The sequence below is a fragment of the Podarcis melisellensis genome, assembly GCF_964234715.1.
Source record: "Podarcis melisellensis genome assembly, chromosome: 8".
Lineage (NCBI taxonomy): Eukaryota > Metazoa > Chordata > Lepidosauria > Squamata > Lacertidae > Podarcis > Podarcis melisellensis.
In genome coordinates this window covers 324653-335687 of record NC_138540.1, presented here as the reverse complement: position 1 = coordinate 335687, position 11035 = coordinate 324653, and the positions used below count along the sequence as shown (strand labels likewise).

Here is an 11035-nt window from a genome sequence, read left to right as displayed (position 1 = left end):
ATCAAAACAGCAGAAGACCAACATAAGTTTTTGAACGATCACGAAGAGGACCTACGGAAAGGAGCAATAGGAGCCTGGCCACCACCACCGCCTGTACCACCCATACCGGCACCTACACCCTCGGGACCAGAAGACCAAAAGAAAGGGACGCCACCACAGGACCAATAGACTGAGCCAGGATGTCTCTGCAGCTTCTTAGTTGGAACATAAATGGCGGAAATTCCCCAGAGAAAAGAAGAAGAATTTTTCATATATTGAAAAAAGAACAATTGGACATCATTTGCTTGCAAGAAACGCATGTGACTAGGCTCCATAGAAAAGTGCTAATCAACAAAAGATTAGGCCAAGAATTTATTTCATCGGACAAAGTTAAAAAAAGAGGAGTAGTGATTTATGCAAAGGAGAGCCTGTCACCAAAATTTTAATTCAAAGATGAGCAAGGAAGAATTTTGGCTATTGAAATACAAGCCCAAGGAGAAAAATTTTTGCTAATAGGAATTTACGCACCGAATGAGGGGAAATCAGAATTTTATGGGAAACTGCATGAGACAATTCTGGACTATTTGGACTATACCAACATCATTTTGATGGGAGATATGAACGGAGTGGTCTCCACAAACATGGATAAGTCGCAAAATCAAAATTTAACAAAAGATGGTAGACTTCCTAAAACTTTTTTTGAACTAACTGACAACATGGATTTGATTGACACATGGAGGACAAGGAACCCCTTAGGTAGAGAAGGAACTTTCTGTTCTGAGGCTCACCTGTCATGGACAAGAATCGACCAAATATGGATAACTAGAAGGCTGGCACCTATGATTAGGAAAGTGGAAATCTGCCCAAAAACCTGCTCCGACCATAATGTTATGAAAATGGAATTAAGACTTACTCCAACCGGCTCCTTTAGATGGAAAATGAATGACACCCTATTAAGAGATCAGGAGATCGTGAAGAAGGCCCAAAAAACTCTGAAAGACTATTTTGAGATAAATTTGAACACCACAGTGGAAACGAGAACAATTTGGGACGCAAGCAAAGCGGTCATGAGAGGGTTTCTGATACAACAAAATACGATAAAGAAAAGACTTTGGAATGGGAAAAAGGAGAAGATTTTGGAGAAGATAAGAGATGGAGAGAAAAAGATGAGATCCAAACCAAAATCGAAGGAGATCTTGAGAGAGATTAAATTTTATCAAGCACAGTATGTGAATTTGATAAATCAAGAAGTGGAGTGGAAAATTAAACAAATGAAACAAAGATCATTTGAATCTGCTAATAAGTGTGGGAAACTATTAGCATGGCAGTTGAAAAAGAGACAAAAATTGAATACAGTCACTAACTTAGAGATTGAAGGGAGAGATATTCAGAAACCCGAAGAAATTAGAAAGTGTTTCCAGAGATATTTTAAAAAGCTATATACTCAAGGCCACAAGATGTGACCGAGATAGATCAATTTTTGAAAATAAATGGACTACCAAAACTTGCTCAGGAAAAGAGAACGATCCTGAATCATAAAATAACACAACAAGAAATAGAGGGTGCCATTCAGAACATGCAACTAGGTAAATCTCCAGGCCCAGATGGGCTTACCTCCAAGTATTATAAGACACTGAAAGACTTTTTGATACAACCATTAATGGAGGTATGCAACCAGATTTTGGAGGGGAAGAAAGCACCGGAATCGTGGAAAGAAGCTTTCATCACATTGATTCCTAAAGTGGAAACTGAAAAAACTCAACTTAAGAACTACCGTCCCATCTCACTCCTAAATGTGGATTACAAAATTTTTGCTGACATTTTGGCAAATAGATTTAAAAAAGTATTAAATGAAGTAATTCACAAGGATCAGGCAGGCTTTCTCCCAGGGAGACACTTGTCTGATAATACTAGAAACATTATCGACATTTTGGAACTTTTGCAAACCAACATCAATACAAAATCTGTGTTAATCTTTGTTGAGCGGAGAAGGCCTTCGATAACATTTCTTGGAGGTTCATGAAGAAAAACTTGGAAGGGATGGGAGTGGGACGGGGGTTTGAGAATGGAATAGAAGCAATTTATTCAGAGCAGAAAGCAAAATTGATAGTCAACAATGTGGTGACAGAAGAGTTTAAAATTGAAAAAGGAACACGACAAGGTTGCCCCCTATCCCCTCTGTTATTTATCTCTGTTCTGGAGGTGTTGTTGAACATGATTAGGAGGACCGGTTGGTTCAAGGAATACAGGTCGGAGTGAAACAATTTAAACCGAAAGCTTTTGCAGATGACTTGGTTTTAACACTACAGGAGCCAGAATCTAGTACGAAGAGAGTGTTAAAATTAATCTATGAATTTGGTCGGGTAGCGGGGTTTAAATTGAACAAGCAAAAAACCAAGGTTTTGGGAAAAAACTTGACACCTTTGGAAATAGATGAGTTTCAGAAAGAGACAGAGTTAAATGTTGTCAAAAAGGTAAAATACCTAGGGGTAAACCTGTCTTCCAAAAATCTAAATCTATTTAAAGATAATTATGAAAAATGTTGGTCAGAAATTAAGAAAGATTTGGAGATTTGGTCAAGATTGAAACTTTCCTTGTTGGGTAGAATTGCAGCTATAAAGATGAATGTATTGCCGAAGATGTTATTTTTATTTCAGACCCTACAGATCGTCGACAGAGTGGAATGCTTTGGGAAGTGGCAGAAAGACATTTCTAGGTTTGTCTGGCAGGGCAAAAAGCCCCGAATAAAATTTAAAATATTAACTGACGCAAAAGAGAGAGGGGGGGGGTTGCCCTGCCAGATTTAAGGTTATATTATGAAGCTGCGGCTTTCTGCTGGATGAAAGATTGGTTACTTCTTGAGAACACAGATGTCCTTGATCTGGAAGGGTATAATAATGTTTTTGGATGGCATGCATATCTGTGGTACGACAAGGTAAAGGTTCATAAAATGTTTAAAAATCATATTGTCAGGAAAGCTATATTTATGGTCTGGACAAAATACAAAGACTTATTAGAAGGTAAAACCCCGAGGTGGTTATCACCTGCGGAGGCCAAGGTCCGAAAAAGACCCAATATGGAGGCCGGCTGGCGGAAATATTGGGAAATAATAGAAAAAATTGGAGACAACTGGAAATTGCAGAGTTTTGAAAAATTAAAGAATAGGGTGCAAGATTGGTTTCATTATGCTCAAATTCAAGAGGTTTTCAAATCGGACAAAAAAATAGGATTCCAGGTGGAAAAATCGAAATTAGAGACAGAATTGTTAGAACCTAAGACCAAGGTACTTTCGAGAATGTACAACTTGCTGCTTAAATGGAATACTCAGGATGAGATAGTCAAGTCAGCCATGATAAAATGGGCTCAAGACATTGGGTACAACATTATGTTTGAAGACTGGGAAAGGTTATGGACCACTGGAATGAAATTCACGGCATGTAATGCCTTGAAGGAAAACATTATGAAAATGATATATAGGTGGTACATGACCCCAGTCAAACTTGCAAAAATATATCATCAGTCTGATAATAAATGTTGGAAATGTAAGGGGGCTGAAGGGACATTTTTTCATCTTTGGTGGACATGCCCAAAAGTGAAGGCCTTCTGGGAAATGATCTATAATGAGCTAAAAAGTGTGTTTAGATACACCTTTCCTAAGAAACCAGAGGCCTTCCTATTGGGCATTGTGGACCAAAAGGTGTTAAAGGATAGAACTTTTTTTATGTATGCAACTACAGCAGCAAGAATATTAATTGCAAAATATTGGAAGATACAAGATCTTCCCACGCTGGAAGAGTGGCAGACGCAGTTGATGGACTATATGGAACTGGCTGAAATGACGGGCAGAATCCGAGACTTGGGAGAAGAAACAATGGAAGAGGATTGGAAAAAATTTAAGGACTATTTACAAAAATATTACAAGTTGTATGAATGTTGAGAATCTGCATGACTCGGAAATCTTAGCTCCCGCAATTAGATTGGGAAAGTAGAAAATTAAGTGATAAATAAGAAAGAGTCGGAATTTAAAGTTACTTTATATATTATTTTAAGGTACAAATAATTGACAAAAACACTTTAAATTTAGAAATAAGATATTTTGAAAGATATAAATAAGGTATGAAACAAGGTAATAATTTGCTGATACATTTTATTGTAAAGAATGCAAGGTGTGGGAGATGTGAGGAAGTCCAGCTAGTAATGTAAAAATGTATTTGAAAGTTGGATTGTTCTTTTTTTCTTCTTTTTTCTGTTTGTTTTTACCTTCTATCTGTTTTTTCTAAGATTCTATATTTCTGATTTTGTAAACTGAAAATGCAATAAAAACTTTTTTTTTTTTTAAAAAAAAGGATTTTCCCAAGGCTAAGCTCACTTCAGAGAGCATACTCTGCACCCTCCTCAAATGCTTTGGCCTGGTTGGGAGGTTTCCTTGAATGGTGATTCTCCATCTTGCCCTGTGTTATGATTCCATGCTTCCCCCCACTCTTCCGGTGGTGCTAACGTCCCCCCAGCCTCAAATGCCCCCTGAGTGCTCACCACAACCCCGTACACCTCCGCCGTCACCTCAGCCACTCAGCCACTTGGCAGGCACAGGCACTCGCCTGGGGCGCAGCTCTGGGGACCTGGAAATGTTGGGATGGTTAATGGGGAGCCTCCAAGCCCTGGGGCAGTCTATCTGGTCAGCCCGGTTTCGGGGAGGGGAAAAGAAAGCCTTACTTTGGGGGTCACAGTGGAATATAAAGGGAAAGTGGTCATATAAGATGAATTAAATTGAACATTGGGCCAATTATAATAAGCTAAAAATTTGGGGTAAGAACTTGTGGAACTAATTTAATGGAAATGGAATACAAGAGGGGGTGGGGTGGGGAAGTCCTGGAAAGATGTTAATGAAAGTAAGGCCTAAATGCAAATGTTTCTTTTTTTTTTCCTTTCATGTTTTGGATTTTTCTGGAAATTTCAATAAATATGATTTTTAAAAAACAAACAAATTTCAGAACTAGGATTCTGCAACAACAGCTCATGCCACAGCTTTGGAATCCATTATCCGTTCTCAGAATATAGGAAGCTGCCATATCAGAATTATTAGTCAACCCAAATAAAAATTGCCAACACTGACTTGCTCTTCAGGCAAAAAAGATTCCCATAGAGATGCTGGGGATTGAATCTGGGATCTTTAGCTTGCAAACACAGTGAGCTACTACACTTCTGCCTCTTTTTATATCCTCACTGTGGTAGGTATCTGAATCCTTCCCCCCCTTAAAATAAACAACTTATTAATATTGAACAAAACTATTAAACTTGTTTGCCCAGTCCTCTGGATACAAATATTGTAAGCAGAACTGACAATAAGCTGCTTGAAGTAGATTAAAAAAAGAGAGAACAAGAGCAGGAGGCAGCTTTCTTTCTTTTTAAATGTTCCCCCTTCCCCATTTTGTATGCATAAAGATGTCCATACTCCCCCAAATCCTGTGCTTGTTTCAGACCTTACTTGTACTTATCCTAAGGTTACCAGATGTCCCTGTTTTCCAGGGACAGTCCCCGAATCAGTCCCCTGACAAAATCCATCTATTTAATAGGAAGTTGAAAAGTGTCCCTGGATTCATTGAAAAAATCTGGTAACCTTAACTTATCCCCTGTCAGGGAACTGCCATCGGAGCTAGAGGCGGAGGGAAGGCTCCAGAGGGATGCCGGAGAGGGTCCCAGTAGGGAGAGAGGCAGCCCATCTGCTGGGGAAGGAAATCAGTGTAACACCAGTGGAGAAGGGGGGCAGATGGGGGAATCGGAGAGGAGGCTCCAGGACTCTTCACTGGAGACCAGCGGGGAGAGCACGGGTACTCCGCTGCCCACACCCTCCCTGCGCAGAAGACTTCCGCGCAGGGAGAGTAGGAAGAGACTTGGCGTCAAAGAACTTCTTTGCTGGAAGAAGTTCAAGAAACGCCCACTGACGGATTCTGCCAGCGACTGAGACAGCCACGAAGTGAAAGGCTGTCCAGACAGAAAGGGTTCAACCAGGTAACGTAGTCAGGAGTGGCGGCAACTTACACACGAGCAACCCCGAGAACCATTACATCCCCCTTTCTCAACTGTCTCACTGGCGCAGCTTACTTCACAAGCAGAAGCAAAGTGACACGTCAGACTTTATTGTCCCCAGACCATATAGGTCTTAGGCAATTCAAGCAAATGGTGCACAAATGGTTCAGTCTCAGTTCCCTGTTAGAATTGATCAGGAACCCTAAATGCCCTCCCTCCAACTGGCCTTTAGAATATTTGAGAAAACACAAAACTCTTTTCTCTATGCGTGCAAATATCCATGTCAATTTATAATAAAATATCTGTTTTTCTGTAACTAGTTTCAATACCCACTCCCTTAGAAGATGTGATGAGTTATAACTCTTCCTTCTTGAGTCTTGTACAGAATGCGATCTTTCCAAAATGTGTTCATGAGAAATTGTGGGGAAATGTTATGATTTTGAACAGCATTTGCATATCCTCTTGTATTTGATCCACTGCAAGTAGATACAGTGGTGCCCTGCAAGATGAATGTCTCGCAAGACGGAAAACCCGCTAGATGAAAGGGTTTTCCGTTTTGGAGGTGCTTCGCAAAATGAATTTCCTATGTGCTTGCTTCGCAAGACGAAAATGTCTTGCGAGTTCCTGCGGGGGTTTTTTCACCCCCCCTTTCCCAAGCCGCTAAGCCACTTATCAGCTGATCCGCTAAGCCGCTTAACAGCTGATCCGCTAAGCCGCTTATCAGCTGATCCGCTAAGCCCGCTAAGCCGCTAATAGTGCTAATCCGCTAATCCGCTAATGGGCTTGCTTCGCAAGACGATAAAACCACAAGACAAAGAGACTCGCGGAACGAATTCTTTTCGTCTTGCGAGGCACCACTGTAGCTCCTTTTCATGATGCTGCTTTTAACTGTTCTGTGGAGGCAGATTTTCATATTTCATATTTCCTAAAACTAGAATTAGGGAAAGAGCCCCTAAAATAAATAAGAAGAAAATGAGAATAGAAATGACTGGACAAGTATGTAAGTAGTAGTATCAGCAGTAATCACAATCATCATCATATACCCCACCCATCTGGCTGGGTTTCCCCAGCCACTGTGGGCGGCTTACAGTACATAAAAAATTGTAAAACATTAGACAATAATTTTTTTTTAATACAGGGTTGCCTTCAGATTTTGGTTAACCAATGTGGTTCCCTCCAAATGTTGGACTATTCCATAACTGAGGCTGACAGTCCAACATCATCTGGAGTGAACCACACTGGCTACCCCCGTCCTGTGCTGTATTTTGCTATGGTTATTGGCATGTGGGGGAAAGGGTGTTTCTTACACCTTGAAATACTTTCACAATAGGTTTATACAGCTCTGGGTTCTTCCTCTCAATCATTGGTCTGAGGTTCTCTTTCAACTTGTTGTAGTTCTTTTTCAGTTCTTGTTGATATTCCCTTTGGTTAGCAGTAATCAGGTATTTATTTTTCTCCACTGCTTCACCACATCTGTTCCCCAAAAATGAAGAAAACAATTTTGTTGATTAATATAACCGCACAGTATTGGACCATGTGCATTTTGTAATAAAGTTTGGCTGGGACTGAACTTGAAGTTCAGTCAAGACTTCTTAGTCTTGTTACTAGGATCAATTTAGTGTTCAATGGGACAATAATTTCACCAGAGGCTGCATTACATGCTACAGTGGGGATTGTGTAATCTGTTTATATCTTTGCTGTGAAGCCAGCTAACGCCTAAGAATGTGCCGACATAGATTTAGTGTAATTGCAATTTTAGCAGATTTTACTTTGCCACTTTACTCACCTCATTTACTCACCTTAACTTGTTGTGATGTCGATAAAGTTTTAGATCCTCTGGAATTTCTTTTTTTATATATATAGTATTTATTAAGATTTTCCACAATGAAAAAGAAAGATAGAAAGAAGAGATAGATATAATTTACGCTTAGCTTCAATAACATCTTTCCTGAACTTCCCCCCTCCCCCTCTTGTATCCCACTTCCCTTAATTAATTCCACAAATTCTTCCCCAAATTTAAAAACCTTATTTGTAATTTTAAATAACACATTTGTTCCAAATTAGTTTGTCTTGTTATCCTTAGTTAACCATTTCTCCTTATATTTTATATAATTCCCTAAGATCGACCCCGTATCCCTTATACGAATTCCCTTATTTTCAAACAGCAAACAGTAAGAAAGAAGAAAAAGAGGGAAAAAAAAGAAATATAAAATTTTACAGCCTTTGGGTTCCAAATCTCTCCCCCCCCCTTCCCCGGTTCCGATCCCCAAAGTTCATCCAGTTGTCTCCAGCCAGCCTGGTGCATCCATATCTATATCTCCGCTCCACTTTGCCGTCTTTAATTATTTTTAATTTCAAAAAGTCCAATCTCAAAGAAACTCTCCCAAATGCTCCACCTTCAAATTTAGTCCGGCTCTCATTCCTCAGGTTGCTTTTTTTTTCTGTTCTGCTGCAGAAACCTTCTAATTCAGAAACTTCTTGTTCTCCACATAGGCTTTTGTTATTCAGGAACATAACTTACGTCAAGTCCCTTCCTTTCTTCAATAGATAAAATCCATTGTCTCCTTTAGTATAGAAACCTCTGTAGACAAAATAATGCTTCGTTTTCGCAGCTTTCCCAGAAGATAACAAATCCTGTTCAAATTCATAGTATTTTTCCACTTGCAGCTACTGTTGCAATGTCCCATCCTCCCTCTAGAGGGAATTTAGTAACTTAATTTCTTTCAAAGTCAGACCCAAAAATCAAATAACTTGTTGCCTTTTATTTCCAATAGTTTGTGTCCAAATTATAACCATCCAGCAAAGCCATCGTAACAAAGTTCTCTTATATTTCCCTGCTTTGTCAGCTACCTTGACAGCTGTCAAACTTTCTGTGTCTCTTCGCCAGCCTCTCATATCGGTTCGTTCCCGGTTCCAGGGGGGTTACCATTTAGTTCCACAAATCAATCTTCTCCTCCAGCACAAAATTGTTGTTTCCCTTCGTAAAGTTATTTTTTTTTCCGAATAAGCAAGTTCATATCTCGATCTTAGTTGTCACATCCTTGTGTTAAACCATCTACAACAAGGGGGGGGCGGACTTCCTTTTTGCACCCCCCCGCTCGCTCCAAATTCATAAGTCAAATTTGCCTTTTTAAGTCCGATAATTTTTAAGTTGCCTTTTTAAATCCGATAAATTTACTCACAAGTACTTTTGAGTCCAAATCCGAAATTTCCAAGGAAGAAGTCGTTGCTCTCCACCGAATGGCATGCAGCTTCGCTGGGTAGGGGAAGCAGTGGACTCATAGCACCACACCCCCCCATCGCCCGTTCCGGAGCCTTTAAAAAGGCTCCTTCACGGGTCGGGGGTGCTAACGGTACCCGCCGAGTCACCAAGTCCATGGGCATCTCTGCCCATGGTTTTTGAGGGTCCCTGCGTCGCCGGCGCGGCAAGACCCGACCCCTACCCAGCAGACTCCCTCCGGAGCTCAGAGAGAGTCCGCCATTCGGCGATGGCGCCGACCCGGAAGTTCCAGATCCTCTGGAATTTCAGCCAGGAGCACTTGAGCTACTTCTAGTGGTCCCTTATGGAAGAACATAAAATTGTATTTCATAAAGCATATTTCTTGAGGAAAGGATGATCAGGTATCAACCAGATCAGGCATCAACCAGAATTACTATCATGTGAAACCCAATAAATGGCAAAACAGTAATCTAGTCAGATATCAGGAAGACACAACTTTCAGGGCACCTCAGTTGCAACAGGAGGGAGTAGGAGAGGAATTCAGTGGGACAGTACAGTGGTACCTCGGGTTACATACGCTTCAGGTTAAATACGCTTCAGGTTACAGACTCCGCTAACCCAGAAATAGTACCTCAGGTTAAGAATTTTGCTTTAGGATGAGAACGGAAATCAGCGGGAGGCCCCCTTACCTAAAGTGGTGCTTCAGGTTAAGAACAGTTTCAGGTTCTTAAACGGACCTCCAGAACAAATTAAGTGCGTAACCAGAGGTACCACTGTACTCTAAAACAGGAATTGGTAAGAAAATGGTAGCAGCCTTTGGACACCCAGCTTTCTCTGACCTTTGAGAGGGAAATCTGGGAATCAAAGTATTACAGGATGATTGGGCTGCAGTTTTCATGTTTGGGCCTAAGAAGTCACTGGGATTAGTGACAAGGAAATGTCAGACTGATTTCCATTAATAGGTGCCTGAGTGTGCATGTGCATATGCCATTTTAATGTTTTGCTTTTGCTGCTAACATGCAGAGAGAAGAAAAGAAGAATCAACAGTATTCTGACAATATATCTGATTTACTGTGGCCCCCACAGAACCTTGAAGCACCATCTGCAGCATTTTGGGATCTGGTAGCACCTGTCTGGTGGCAACAGCCAGTTCAAGCATTTTCTCTTGCATGTACCGTATTTTTTGCACCATAGGACGCACCTTTTCCCTCCTAAAAAGCAAGGGAAATGTGTGTGCGTCCTATGGAGTGAATGCAGGCTTTCGCTGAAGCCTAGAGAGTGAGAGGGGTCGGTGCGCACCGACCCCTCTCGCTCTCCAGGCTTCAGGCAGCTATCCGCTAGCCGTGGGAGACCCAGCTCTCCCACGGCTAGCGGAGCGCTGCATTAATCCCGAAGCTTGGGGCGTGCGGAGCTCAGCGCACCCCAAGCTTCTGGGTGCTGGCAAGGTCTCCACCTTGCCGGCACCCAGAAGCTTGGGGCGCGCTGAGCTCCGCATGCCCCAAGCTTCGGGATTAGCGCTCCGCTAGCCGTGTCTAGGCTGCGGATAGCAGCCTGCTTCCCGGAGCGTCAGGCGCCCTGAAAGCAGAGTGCCCGGTGCTTCGGGAACACATCCACAGCCTAGGCAGCCCTGCGGGAGGTCCCGCAGGGATGTCTAGGCTGCGGATAGCAGCCTGCCGCCCGGCGGGTGGGGCGCCCTGAAGCAGAGCGCCCCTCGCACCGGGCAGACATCCGCAGACTGGGGAGCCCTGCAGGAGTTCCCCGCAGGGCTCCCCACGCTGCGGATAGCAGCCTGCCGCCCGGCGGGTGGGG

At 42.0% G+C, this 11035-nt stretch overlaps 1 long non-coding RNA gene across 1 annotated transcript; it reads right to left on the bottom strand.

Annotated features, from left to right (window-relative positions):
• Nucleotides 1-6872: 6872 nt before the first annotated feature.
• Nucleotides 6873-7852, bottom strand: LOC309375587. The gene is made up of 3 exons (XR_014170962.1): nt 7806-7852; nt 7316-7479; nt 6873-6958 (listed from the first exon to the last, which is right to left on the bottom strand). It is a non-coding gene; the product is annotated as an uncharacterized lncRNA (long non-coding RNA).
• Between the last annotated feature and the right edge of the window lie 3183 nt (nt 7853-11035).